Genomic DNA, 13,835 nt, shown 5'->3' on the forward strand with positions numbered 1-13,835 from the left:
GACAAACACACTCCTGATTTTCTCCACTGAGCAAAAACATTAAATGTGTCGCGAGGCTTTGAGAACAATTCTCAGCTTTGATTTCAGTAAATGAAACTGCTTTTTAACTTTTATTAACTCAAACCCCCAAAACTGTTTGTGCTGTTTTAGCTACTATGGTTGGAGCTACACTGAAATAACGAAAACACAGCAGCCTAGAAGCTCCTGCCGCCACCTAGTGTTCCTGTGGTGTAATTGCAGCATGACGCCGCCGGGCCACGGCAGGAGGAAAAATGAAGGATCAACTTAAAGGTGAGGGTCGTCCTGTTTTATTTCACCAATCGAACGCACCCTGATGACGACACACAATCCCTGCTACAGGGATACAGTTACAAACACAGACTATAACAACAGTTTATGTTATTGTGTAAAGATTTAATGAGCTGTTCTTGTTGCTGAGGGATTTTGTTCGGCCTGCTCTTAATTTGCGCATTGCTTCTTCATATTTTGTTTATGTCGATTTGGTTGCGTTTGTCTTGATCTGATAATTTAAACAATTAATCGTAATTGATTGAGTACTTTATGGTGGCTCCACCCACCTCTGGTCTATTAGGAAGACGTTGACCCAACCTCCTACGATAAGTCAGGGGATGATAACAATACAATGTTGGGGTTAAAAAGACTTGGTTTAAAAGTGTTACACTTGCAACTACAAATGGGAAAAAAATGAATCTCCCTAAAGGGTTCCCAAACAGCCGCCTCCTGGTTTGGTATCACCCGGTCCCATCCAGTTCCTGCACTGAAGTTCTTTTGGAAAAATGATGTGAAATGACGCAAGAAATGAGACACGACCGTCTTTGCCTGTGACAGGATTCTGGCTTTATTCTGGTTTTTGGCACCAGCCTGATACCTCTCTTTCTCTTTCTCTCCCTCTCCCTCTCCCTCTCGCTCTCTCCTTCTCTCTCTCGTCATCACTCAGCACCGACTCTTGACTTTCCCCACAACTGTGTCGTCTCAGACGCTGCTGTCGTGAAAGATGAGGCTGAAAAAGTCAATATTAGACATTTTCTTTGCAGGCATCGCATTAAACACTGTGCAAACTGTATAATTAAATAGAAAACAGTGTGGATTCTATGTCATTCTACACCTATGAATTGACTTTCATTTACCTGCCTGCTTCAATAGACTAGAATTAATGAAATGTTTGGTTTGGGCGACTGGAGGCCTGTTGATGAGCTCATTGAATATTCACCACAAGAAGGTACAAAGACGTTCAGACTGAATAATAAAGGTTGAGCAAATAAATCATTGGCAAACGCAAGTGAAAGAGCTTAATCATGTGACGTGACACAATGTTATGGGTGAACACTGTGCGAGTGTGAGGGAGGAGAAAGAGAGGAGGAAAACGCCTGAGGGTGGAGAATGAATGGGAGGTGGAAGTGGAGAGGGGTGGGGGCAAACACAAAGCAGGTCAAAATGAACACCATCTGGGTACATGAAAGGGAGGAGGTGGGGGGGGGGTGAAGCAAAACAAAAGCACCAGCGCTGCCAGCATGTAGTCGCTACATCACCGCCACCCTCCACGCTGTAACACCCCTCACCCCCAATCAGGTAGAAGAGGAGCTCGCCATCACTCAGGCGGCCCCTCCCTCCTCCTCCTCCTCCTCCTCTTCTCTTATCCCCATGTGGGTTCAGATCATTGCCAAAGGAGCCACAGGCCACTTGCAGGCTGACAGTCAGCTCCTCTAATGGGCCTGGCTGTTTATTTTGTACCGCTTGGAAGTGGATTAGCTGGAGGTAATTATGGTTAATGATCTGCCCGCCTCACCCGGCTGATCTGTAGTCACCCGTTCGCTCAGCTTGTAGCAGCTCATAGCCGCCGGCACCATTAATATGGGATAATGTTACCTATTAGAGCAACAAAAGGGAAAGGGGAGATGGAGATTTGTCAGATGGATCTGAGAGCAAAAGGTTTCAGCATGAAATGACGTGAATCCATTTTGGAGTGGAAGAGATGTTCACGGAGGTTTGAGGAGATTTTCAAAATCGTAATCTGATTGCGTCCTCTGACATGTTTTGTGGAGCCTCTGAGCAAACGGGATTTTCTGCAGTTGGATTGACTTTGAGGGCAGCAGTCAGGAGTTTAAGTGATGGATGTCTCAATTCGGACTGACAAGACCAGAATAGATTGCCGGGTTAAATTTAGGGATCGACCGGCACGCAGGCTGTTTTCAGGGCTGATGAGCACGTTTAGTGAGCCAAACAGATTCTTAGAGTCGACACTCGTGAGCAGCAACATTTCTGTTCCAAAATTTACAGCAATCCAGTGCAAGGTTGTTGTTCAATAACGTGTTTGTTGGAAGGTTTCTTTGTGAACAGTATACGAACAAAGTTGGCGTCCTAAAACGTCGTTCCCGCTTCTTCTGTCCGGTAAAATTCGTAGGCCGATAACCGACCAACTTGATTATCAGTCCGAGATAAATCTTCTTTTTTTTTTTCTCTCTCCTTTAGCTGCGTGAATATCCCGGCACAACCAACCCAGATGTACTGTACGTCTCTACAAACCAAATTTAACGTCAGCATTTCTAACAGGAGCAAAGACGGTGTGATGAGGCGGTGGATGAGCTGATTAGCTGGTTTAAACGTCCCAGGGCAGGTCGCCGCAGTTCTTAAAGTCTCATGTCAACCACTGCAGATCTCATGTAATATTTAATACACGTTAAGATTTAATTGGGCATCAAATCTTAACAATACATCACCCCGCTGTGAGTCCCGTCGTGTGGCTCATTAGTCTCTGACCATGAACGGCGCCAAGGTTATGACTCCTCCCAGACCAGAGACGGATCCAGTGGCCCTGATGGATCTCAGCTAGAGAACAGAGCAGTGGACCGGTTCCTCCTGTGAAGGCACATAATTAGTCAGGCTTGATGGTCCCGTTTAAATCACAACTCTAACGAGGAAAACATCCTCTCGGCGGCACCGGACTTGAAAAGATGTGATTTTGTAAAGAAAACTGGATGCAACGTTGGGGGCATGAGAAGCCAAAAATGTCGGGCGTCCCGGTTTGGAGGAAACACCGGCGGGCAGCACAGGAGAATGAACCGGGGACTCCCACAGCCGAGCTGGCCGACCACCACTTTAGCCCTCCACTCGGCTAAACAGTGATAAAAAGATGCTGTCTGAGGTGCTAAAAATGTCCGTTTTGTGGTGGTTGTGAAGCTAAAAATAAAAGAGGTTCCTGGGCTTCCGTAGCACTGCTGTTTGGATCCTGTCCAGTCTTGTTTCCAACTACCAGTTTCACAACCTTAACCCAACCAACCATGTTTAACTAGATGTCAACCAGTGACTCAGTGGCGTCTTCTTGTTTTCTGCACACAAAAATAAGATAACCACACACGTTGAGAGTCTTTTTTTTTTTTTTTTTTTGAACGAATGACTTCTCTTTTCTCGTTTTCAGACCCGTTTCATAACGGGGAGAGTTCCTGATTCATTCCTGCAGGCAGCTTCCTGATGAAGTGGAAGTTTAAAACTTGAAAACGTTGAATTATTGAGTTTTCACTGTTCAGAGAGATTCTAAGAAACACAAACAAACATGTTACATTTGATAAGTTTGAACTTTTTCATGCCAAACACACCCAAGGCAAAAGGATGGAGTGTCCTGAAGTAACATTTAAAGACAAACATACAAATAAAAGAACTGCCCATGATTGTGTTTATTCATCTTTTTGTTGTTGTTGTTGATGTTGTTCTCTCAAATTAATGTATTTATTAGTCTAGCCGGTATTTGAGATCATGAAATAATCAGACTCTGAGTTACTTTGTCATCTTTCAAGCTGAAATGCCGTCAACAAACTTCCCTCCCGCCTCCTCTCAGGCCTTCCGTCAGCAGGCGAGGGAGCTGCGCTGCGCTCCGTTTGTTGTCTGCGCTCCTGCGAGATGGAGGTAACTCTCTGATCAGGGAATAAAAACCAGTTGAAAGTGATTCCCTCTGAATTCCCTTTGTCATCACGCCAGGAGTTTGAGGTGTTTGAAACTAACAGTTGCTAGTTAAAATAAAATAAGATGCGCTAGTTCGTTCCGACCTGATGCAGCGCGTCTGCGGCACTTTAGATGTGGTTTATTGATCCCGGGCGAGGGTTGTTTCATCGGCTACAGAGGCAGATGTATCAGGGTTTCACCACAGTTCCGTTCAGTTCTCCAAAAAAAGGTTTTTATTTACAAAAGTGCCATCAGGTTTTGTGGGCATTTTTACATCCAAATAGGTCCGTTTTTCCAAGGAATATGTGCTCTACATGCCACAATATTTCAAGGAAGCTGGAAATGTATTACAAAAATTCATTTAATTTATTGTGAATTAAAGACAAAATAGGCAGAAAAATAGCCCTAATTTAACAGCGATTATACTCACAAGGGCACGGCAAAGTTTTTTTTTTTATTATTATTAATTTTTCAAATTTTTTAAACTACGCAGGGAGAGAATAATCATGCTTTTAATGACTTTTTGAACGCCTTGTACCGAGAAAACCATTCCAAGTTAAATCAGCTTGCTCTCTAACGGTTTCATTTGTCTTTTTCATTTTAATACAACAAAATAAATGACAAGTTAGCTCACCTGTTATCCTGAGGGAAAACAAAAAAAGGGGGCTTCAAGACCACAAGTGAAATGTTTGCGTTACCTGAAGAGTTTTGGTTTTGTTGTCTTGAGACATTAAGATGAATCAACCAGAGAAAATGAGCTTCCGTGTTTTGGAATAACCGCATTAAAAAAAAAAAAAAGAAGAAGAAAAAAAAGTCATTACAAGCACTGCCGTTCTCAGCTTCTATAGAAATTAAATCAGGAAATGCTTCTCAGTTATGGTCAATGTAATTCATGGTCATCCTAAACACTGTCATCTCATGTTGCAGCAGCATGAATTATGGGAATATGAGAGTCTCCTTTCAAGGGAGACGGCGTGTATTCAGCAGACCAGCTGAAGGAGTGACATCAAAAACGATGTGCAGCCCTCTTTCTTTCTTTCTTTTTTTTTTTTTTTCCACATTCATCCATCTTGAAAATGCACCAGTAATAGCAACAAAGTGGTTTTTCCCCCTCAAAATGAAGTTTTACTTAATCAAATCAGGGGTCAGAGGAACATATATTGGCGTGAAAAGGACAGGACACATCAGGGTTAAGCTGATTACATCCTGTTAAACAGGCATTTCAGAGTCTCCATCTCAGACACATTTTCCTGCCTTTTCCAGTAATTTTTGAAAGCCTTCAAGCTGTAATAAAATATCACTTTTTGTGCATTTGTGCATTAAACACTCTTTGTCTCATTGCATTTTTCTGATGATAATCACATTTCCCTCCCAATCCTCCCCCTGGTCTATTCCCATCTCCCCTTTTAAAGCACTCTGCTCCTGTTTCGGAGAAGATGACACTGGCCCGGGAAGGGGGGGTGACGAAGGGAGGGGGTGAGGGAGGTTTTGGCGAACTGATCCAAATGGAAAGCTTTAGCTGGGGCCTTGTTCGGCAGGTTACATGGCGTCACGTCTCGTTTTGACTGAGCTGGTGAATAACCCTGCCGCCGCCGCCGCCGCCACTCTCTCAGGGACTCTCGTAAAGTGCTCTGATGCTTCATAATGCAGATCATTACCCAAAATGCTGTGGAAGACCCCAAGTCCCCACTTAGACACGGAGCCTCCCAGAGCCCCTGCCGTGTTATGTATCCCTGCAGATCCCCCGCAGACGCTCTGATTGTCCATTCCAGCCTGCCGTCGCCTTGCCAGCAGCAGGGTTTATTGACACCAAGTTGCCCCCAGAAGGCCAAGTTAATACTCACGACAGAGACGTTTCTTTTCCTCTGTGTCAGCCCGAAGGTGCTTACAAGCCGGAGGTTATTGAAACACGGAGCCATAAAGCTAACACAGATATGACTTAAGATGCGATTGCACCAGGTGACCGATGTATGATTCCAATAAAGTCATATGTAATGCTTTCAAAACAAGAACAAGAGGCTATGAAGCTGGAAGGGAGGCGAGGCCCGGCAGGGGTGAGGTGACTGGGATGTCACGGCGGCAGCTCAGTATCAGGTTTGGGTCTGAACTTTCAGTCCCAGTAGTCCCAGTAGTGTAAGACGGCCTTTTCCACGTGAGAGTATTACACTCTCTCGGTTGTGCTCTGAGTCAGCGGCAGAGGCGGTCACAGCCGTGAAATGGTGCGTGTGTAAAAGAAAGGCACAGAAAGGTGCATCGGTTCATGCGGAACGTCAGAGGTTTTGTTTTCGTGTCATCAAGGAAGTCGACGGGCTCTTTCTTTCGTCACAAACCGAGTTGCCACGCTGTGTTTTAAACGTCAGGCACCAAACTGCGTTTTCATGTGAATGATGAGCCGGGACTTCTTCAACTCTTTGATTTCAAAACCAAAACTTTTGCACAGCGGTTGCAGAGAAGACCACAGGTGAACCCCAAAACATCGTGGAACCAAAAATTTTCTGTTTGCAAGTGAAGAAGTCGGTGTGTGGGGTTTTCTCACCCGAGCCTTCAACCTAAACAGATCTCACGATCAGAAAACAAATCTGTACATTTACAGCAGTCATAAGTCAGCACCTAAACGGGTGGGGTCGGTTATGCCAGTGTTTTGTTCCTCAGCGGTGTGACGGTGAGTCAGCACAGCACTGAGGTGTGAAGGAGTCCTTCGCTCAGCAAAAGCGAGTCACGGTAGCAGTCAGAGGGAGTGGCGGCTGTAGCCAGCCTACGCAGGAAACTCTTTTTGTTTGTTTTTTTTTTGCTGCTTGTGTGAGAGATCTTGTTCTTTCACATACAAATGAGAGCTCACGCTAAGGAAGTTTGTGTTTCCTTTTGTCTTGCAAACCACATCTCTGACTGCATCCCGCCTCGCCGAACCGTAGGTGCGTATTTAAACTCCTACAGATTTTACGCTCGAATTAACGAGTTCTCGTGCTCAGTTGCAGCGGGCCAGAACTTTTTCGGTATGTCAAAGTGTTTGTATCTCATTCATTTTGTCACGATTTATAGTTGATCATCAACAAATTGTACCTTTGAGGGTTGTTACTGCTGGCTTCATGTACTCGGCTGCTCTCCTCCGATGCACCAGCTGCCGCTAACCCTTTAGCAACAAGCGCCGGGGAATTTATCTAAAATGTCGACGGCTCCGTATCCGGGATGAGAAGAACATCTGTTGAAATGTTTTAATTGATGTGATATCTCTAAATATCGTATTTGATTATATCCAGACATTCCATGGCTCTTGATCTCAGACCTGGATGTTTCCTCAGTTACCCAGACGACAGACAGATATCTTTGTGGATAGAATGATCTGGGCCTCTATTACATGAGTATCAAGCTGTCCTCCAGCAATCATTTATTCATCCGCACAATTAGAAACAACACACTTTGCTTTATTAACTCTTTCCCTACCTGGCCACTGCTGATTGAGCACAAAGAAGGCTTCGGGTGCTGAGAGCGAAAGGGGAGGAGTGGATTTAATGAAAGCTCTGGCATCTGTATCCGATTCATCTTGTCAACGTTGCACCGCCATCTCTGCCCCAAACCAAACCCCCAGCATGCCTTGCCAGCCACTTTAATTACTTTTGCGAGGAATGGCGACCCGCAGAATTGACAGACAGGTGCAGCGATCCTGATTAATTAAAATAATAAAGACTGAGAGAGGCCGAGGAGGGGGAATATCCAATGTGTGGACAACTTCTCTTGATGGGCAAGCAGTGAGGGGACGTCAGAGCGGGGAGGGAGCATTGATTTACTCTGTGTCAACAGGGTGGCCTTCAGGCTTGATGGGCCTATGAGGGAGAAAGGCGGAGAGCAGGAGGGCGAGAGGTCCTATTCACATCCTCGGGGCCTAAGTTTAGCTCCCAGTGTGGGGACATGAAACCCCTCTGTGCCTCGGCAGCTGCAGTGTCCCGCCCTCAAAACGCTGGTGCCATCACACCTATCAACAAGAGATGGAGTTAATAAAAGCCACCTCTCGGGATTCATCAGCTCTAATAGCCATATGCTATTTCAGCAGACAAAGGAACCATCGTTCTGAATGATAAGCCCTGAGAGAGCCCACGCTTTACATATTGATATCACATCACGTTGTTGAAGGAAGCATACTGAGAAAAAGGGAAATGGCGCGTATGTTTGGACCGTTGGACTTAAATAAGGTAAATAGCTGGCTCCTTGTTTCTGACACCACCTGGTCATGTGACCGCCACCAGGCGTGTTTGTCAGCGGGATATTTTAGAGACAGATGGGCAGAGTTTGACGTCATTTGGAAATTTTGTGGAAAAGTTGCAAGGGTGAGGTGACCCGGACTGGAGATCCTGGATCCTGAGGACTGTTCCGGGCCAGCGTAGCTATTGGAAGCCTTTTTTAGATTCTTATCAAATTCCTTCATGATGCTTAAACCGCAGGGAATTTGTTGGTTAGGGAAGAAAATTAGGTTCTTGAACCGGTTTTCTGGTTATGTCGAGCTAACCGGCGCCTCACCGATCCGGTTTTGAGCCGAACCACGTTGGCCATAAACCAACATAGAGGCGAGGTCCGAACGCTGCGTATCACAATATGTGGGTCACGATACATCGTGATCCGATACGACATGAAACATATCACAATACTCCATATCCAGCCTGCTGTGTCCCACCTGGGTAGTCGAGTAACTGGCAAATCACCATACACGAATAAATACAAGGAAAAAAGGGAGTCAAAACTATTTACCGTATTTTCCGCACTATAAGGCGCACCCAAAAACCTTGAATTTTCTCAAAAACCGACAGTGCGCCTTATAATCCGATGCGCCTTATGTGTGGATCAATATTGGTTCATTATGGCTACCGTAGTCAGGGGGCGTCGCGGTAAAAACGGTATCGTCACTGAACTGCCAGACAACAACGGCAACACTGACTCGGATAATGACGACTTTGACGAGACGGATCCGGGCACGTTGGATGCCGTACTCGCCCAACTGTTCAACTCGGACACTGAAGAGGAAGAATTCGATGGATTCGTGGATGAGGAATGAACTGAAAGAGTGAGCTTTACGTGTTTCTTTCACGTGTTTACTACTGAACGAGGCTTGGGAGATATTGTGAATATGGACATTAACATTTGGACAACGTTGAGTTATTTAGATATTGTTGTTTGCACTATTTCGAGAGTTACTATATTGTGATTGCACTAGCGTTTGATTGACTGTTTCTTTTACGTGTTTACTGAATCAGGGAAAAGTTCCCCTCCCCGTTTGTGAATGCACTATCTTGTTTTGGGAGTGAACGGAGTTGTCAGAACGTTGGTTTGTATTCTACGAATAAAGTTTGACCGACTGGCTTATCTGACTGTTTTGTTGACGTTCCCTTTAGCGCAGCTCCATCTAGTGGATGCATAACGCAACCCCAGCCACTACAGTCGTTTAGATTCTATGCGCCTTATAATGCGGTGCGCCCTCTATGTGGAAAAGGTTTTAAAATAGGCCATTCATTGAAGGTGCGCCTTATAATCCGATGCGCCTTATAGTGTGGAAAATACGGTAATTCAAAATTGTATCATTGAAAATTAATGGCATGTTCCTGAACAATAACAGAGATAAGCTGCTAAGACATATATGGGCAGTGTTACTATTTTAACACAATCTACAGAGATATTGATTAAAAAGGCTGGATTATTGATACGGGATCGTGAAAAAGCGATGTATGTCTGTATTGATTTTATTCACCTTTTTTTTTTTTTTTTCCAGGGCTCAATAAATACGATTCGCCAGCATGTGATCAGCAGCAGCAATGGGACACTTAGAGTTACATCCACCGGTAACGCGGGCTGAAAGGTGAGAAGTGCAAGTTTGCGTGTGTGAAAGCCGACCTGCAGTTCCCACATCCTCAAGCTGACACTTTAGAGCTGCTCTGTCTCAGCTGAGCGTGTCAGAACAACAGAGATGTGGAAGAGACCAGCATGTTTACCACCTCACTGTGAAATCAAATACAAGCCGCTCGCAGCAGCCTTCGCCGTCCTTGTGAGAGCAACAGATTCAGTCACTCGTCTCCTCTGACACTCAATTTAAAAAAACGTGCTGCTTTTTTTTTTTTTTTAAGGATTTTGAAGACAAATTTGGTTTCCAAAAGGAATGGGTTTTTTTTTCGGATGGATTTTTCCTCCGTACATCCACGAGACATCTTACGGAGAGTTGTGAACCATCGTCCTACGAGTGTGCAGCAACAGCAGTGATCATTGCACTTACAAATAAAATACCGCACACTTTTAATCTCACTGGGAAAAGCTTCATAGTTGGTGTCAATCTTAAGGTCTTTTTAGGTTCAGCCTTGAATGGAAATGAATAAATACACTTGCTTGTGTCGCGCCGTCTCGCTCCTGGCTGATCAAGGCGGGTTATGTATTAAAGGCAGTGCAGAGATTAATGTTCCACGGGTAGACGTGCTGAGAGTGACTGACACCTGCCGGCTCTGCTTGTCTACATGCTCGTTTTCGACCGTATGCACGACTGCTGGCATGGTTTTTTTTTCCGGTCGGTTCTAATTTTCAGTCTCTCGTGTTTTGTAAAGATGTAGTGGGTGTCTTTTACCTGCAGGACTTTCATTTTATTTTTCTTTAAACATTTGTCAACTTTGGCATTTTGCGTTCCAACAAACAGGCTGGTGTGTCTTCACCATCTCACTCAGTCCGGACCAAACGCAGTCCGCCTGGACTGTTCAACAGCTCCGCAAATTGCAGGCTCCAAAATGACCAAATAAAGCATTTCTCCTCTCCAACAATGAAGAAAAGTGGAGCGTGGTGATGATCTTGAGGGGAGGATATGTTGTAGCCACACAGTATTTCTAAATTGACGTAAGCCAAGTGTGGAGTGATTTGTGCCAGAACACCTCCTTGTTTCAACGGAGTAAAGTTTTGAATCAAGGCCTTTTACTTCAGAACTGATTATTTCCTGGTTTGAAAATTTGCTCTCCTCAAGTATCTCTCAAAGGTTCTGCCACAAATTGTTAATGTATTGTTTAAAAAAAAAAAAGAATAAAATAGTCCTTATTATATGACAGAATCACTCAACAAAAAGCATTTCACTTAAAAAAGAGAAAAGAGGCTTGATTTTCATCAAATAGTCGTATTTTAAAATACGGGTGTGTTTTTTTTGGTGTTGTTGAAATAAGTAAAGTCTGTAATTGTGCTTTACTAAGATTTGATGAAATTAGATTATATTTGCCTGAAAATAAAATCTTGTTAAATTTATGATTGCAGTAAGTTTGCTTGACCAGAAACGCTTGACAAGACTTTGGATTTTGCAGTTTTAATACCACTTCCTTTCATGTATTTGCAGCTACTTCTGAGTAATTGTCCACCAAATGGTACTTGTTTGTGACGGGATATCATTACATGCCATTTTGACTTGCTTCTTTCCAGCTGAAATCTGAGAGACATCCCAACATCAGTGTATTCATCTGCAACTGAGAGTGTTTTACGCCCCCTGATGGACAAACGCTGCCCAGCAGGTTCAGTGACGGTGACTGGGAGCAGCTGCAGCGGCTCCCTGTGACTGATGGTGACCAGTGACTGCTGTACAGTCACGTTTGCTCCCTCAGTTCTTCCTCCCTTTCCTCATTCAAGCTGTTTCCTCACTTGGATGGGAATGTCATTCAACAACCTACGTCTAAAGAGTCATAAATCATGGAATGAGTCCAGAGGGTAAATGTACTGCACAAACACACCTTTTAAGTGAAAATCTGGACTGTAGATGTCATGATTGAATTCGTTCTTATTCTGTAGAAAACGTAATCTGATCCTTTTTAAGAGCTGAAAGTGAATTCATAAATCACTGAATTAGGATTTCTCAATCCGTTTCCTTTTTTTTTTTTTTTTTTTTTTTTTAATTTCTTACCAAAGGGATAATGCAATGCTATCAAAGAGGAAAATCTGATTTTCAGTGCAACAAAGTCTCTCAAAGTAGCTGGCTATTTGATATATTCTTAATCAACTGCACTGATGTACTGCCCAGCGTTCCAAAACGGCAATGGATCTGGCAGGAAATGAAACAAATTCAATTGGATTTCTGCTGCGTGTCTGAAGATCGGCTGCTTTGTTTCCTTTTGATTGGTCAATTAAAAGTGCGCTCCCACTTTTGAAGCCTGAACCCATTACTGAAAGTAATTTCAAGAGCCAAGCTGTTTGCCCCGCGCTGTCTGCTATACAAGGAATTCCCTCTCCACTCTGGCAAAGTCAGACTCAGAGAGGGAGAGAAGGAGAGAGAGAGAGAGAGGGAGTTGGTAATATTAGCTCCCGTTTTATTGAGAGATCCATTAATTGCAGCCTTCTGCCGTTGACCTGCTGACCCCTGCTGACCTCAGGACATCATGTTACCAGTCAGGCAAACTGGAGTTAAAGGCAGCGGGGAAAGAAATGATCTCACAACACCCTAACAACAGCAGAGAGCGACGTGTACAGCGGAGTACGTGTGTCGCGTAGGATGCAGTTTTGGGGAAATATTTGATGTTGGAACTGGGACGTGATGATTGGAAGATAATGTTCATTTTTACGCCGCTACTTTCATTTTCATCCCAAGGATGATGGTGTGACTGTTGTGGGGTTCCGTACCACACCAAGATGTTCTCATAAGTTTGTGGGAGATCATGTTTAGACGTCTCTGCAGCACAGCAATAATTGATTAAAAAGGGGTTTTTGACACACAGCCTTTAAACGAACATCGTGCCGTCCTGCGTTTTTGAAAACTACCGTGGGAAATAATGATACTTTCATTATATTCTGATTAATCGTGCCGCTCCGCTGCAGTTGCAAGATGGAAAATCCAAACACCATGTGACTTTTAGGCAGATCCCTCTCAGTGTATTGCAGTTGTTTCTGCGCTACTGTTCGTTAGTCAAGAGTTGATTCATTTTGTTAATAAGAAACGATGCAGAGAAGTTCGTTCCGAGGCGCAAACATTTACTTTTCTTTGCCGAAAGACAAACGTTGCTTGTATTTCTGTTTGTTTTGTTCCTCTACCACTTTTTACTCGAGCATTCCATCCCCGAACGTTGCTGTTTGTCACGTTGTTTTTTGTTTTTGTTTTTTTTTTTACTTGTGAATTTCTTTTCGTGGATAAAAACGAGCCATCAGTGGATCTCAGAATCCAACACATGTATGTGTATATACACACACACACACACACACACACACGTGCACATATATATGTGCCTTCCTGCTCAACGGCAGCCGTGAGAGATTTAATTAACATGGAGGAGGTGTTTGGCTGCCTGCAAAATGACGAATGCTTTTCCAGAGAGAGCAAAAAACATTAGGCAGCCTGTGAGCACAGGTGGGGTGGGATTATGTACAGCAGCATCCCTCCATTAAGTGCCTTGTTCATCTAATGCTGTTATTATTATTATTATTATTATTATTATTATTATTATTATTATTATGAAGTAATGCCCCCGTCTTTACTGAGAACCTCGCTGAAGTAATCCTGACGTGACTGTGGTTTTTGCAAATTATGCGGGAAAAAAAACCCTATTTTAAAAGAATGTGAGTGCCAGTTCCTTAACGGTCTACTTTCAAAGGTTGCAGTAACATACTTTATTTATGTTGCATCTTTCATGTAATAAAATGTAGCCAAGTGTTTGACATCAATAAAACAATAAAAACAAGAAGATAGCCGGAATAAGTAGAGCCCAAATGTGGTCGCGGGCTGATGGGCAGCAGCTAACGATTGTTTTCAACGTTGATGAACGTGGCAGTTGTTTTAACTGTCAATCAATGATTTTTTTGTTGTTGCCCTAAATAATAAAAATCCTCATCTGCAACAACCAACAAAGTTTTATTTGAACCCCCCCCCCCCCCCCTAAAAAAAAAGACCGAAT

General features: G+C 43.7%; 1 long non-coding RNA gene across 2 annotated transcripts in view; it reads left to right on the forward strand.

Moving 5' to 3' along the window:
- Positions 1-13,376, forward strand: part of LOC147251497 (uncharacterized) — a 78,403-nt gene extending 65,027 nt beyond the window's left edge. The window contains exons 6-8 of one of the 2 annotated variants that reach the window (XR_015118958.1): positions 151-291; positions 9,713-9,799; positions 11,383-13,376. This is a non-coding gene — a long non-coding RNA (uncharacterized LOC147251497). Of the gene's footprint in view, positions 1-150; positions 292-958; positions 1,232-9,712; positions 9,800-11,382 lie in introns of those variants that run through there. The other variant, XR_015118959.1, reaches the window with a different exon arrangement.
- Positions 13,377-13,835: the final 459 nt, after the last annotated feature.

Source organism: Aulostomus chinensis, chromosome 13 (genome assembly GCF_037954235.1).
Source record: "Aulostomus chinensis isolate RoL2024-O1b breed Wild chromosome 13, RoL_Achi_v1.0, whole genome shotgun sequence".
NCBI classification, from domain to species: Eukaryota; Metazoa; Chordata; class Actinopteri; order Syngnathiformes; family Aulostomidae; genus Aulostomus; species Aulostomus chinensis.